A 651-nucleotide genomic window follows, 5' to 3' on the forward strand; every position below is an offset into this window, starting at 1 on the left:
AGTGAAAGAAGAAGCTCAGTTCTTGGTTAGAGGGACTCCTGAAGACAGCTATTACAATTTGTCTAGGTGGTTGTACAAAGTCACAGAAACAAACCCTTGTTCGTTAACTTATCAACAAGTGGATGATGCTGGAAAGTTCAAGTATGCATTTGTGGCTTTTGGTCCATCGATAAGGGGATTCTCATTGATGAGGAAAGTTATTGCAGTAGATGGTACATTTCTGAAGGGAAAATTCAATGGGACTTTATTGGCAGCTTGTGCTCAAGATGGGGATTATCATCTATATCCTCTGGCCTTTGCAAAGGTCGACGCAGAAAATGGCGCCTCTTGGAAATGGTTCTTTAGAGGTTTGAGCCAGATGATCCCGGACGCTTCGGATCTTGTTTTTGTATCAGACAGGGCTAACTCCATTGCTTCAGCGTTGGAGGATGTTTATCCCTTATCTCACCATGGAATCTGCAGGATCCATCTGCTCCGCAACATCACTCCTACATATTCGAAGACTGGTCTGCTACCTCTGGTGGAAAGCGCTGCTGATGCTTACACGTGTCACGAGTTCTGGTTAATCTTAGGTTAATCTTCAAGGACATAGAGGATAAATGTCCTGAATTGGCCAAGTATCTGGAAGATTCGGATTTTAGGAAGTGGGCA

The sequence above is a fragment of the Brassica oleracea genome, chromosome C5, assembly GCF_000695525.1.
Source record: "Brassica oleracea var. oleracea cultivar TO1000 chromosome C5, BOL, whole genome shotgun sequence".
Taxonomy (NCBI): domain Eukaryota; kingdom Viridiplantae; phylum Streptophyta; class Magnoliopsida; order Brassicales; family Brassicaceae; genus Brassica; species Brassica oleracea.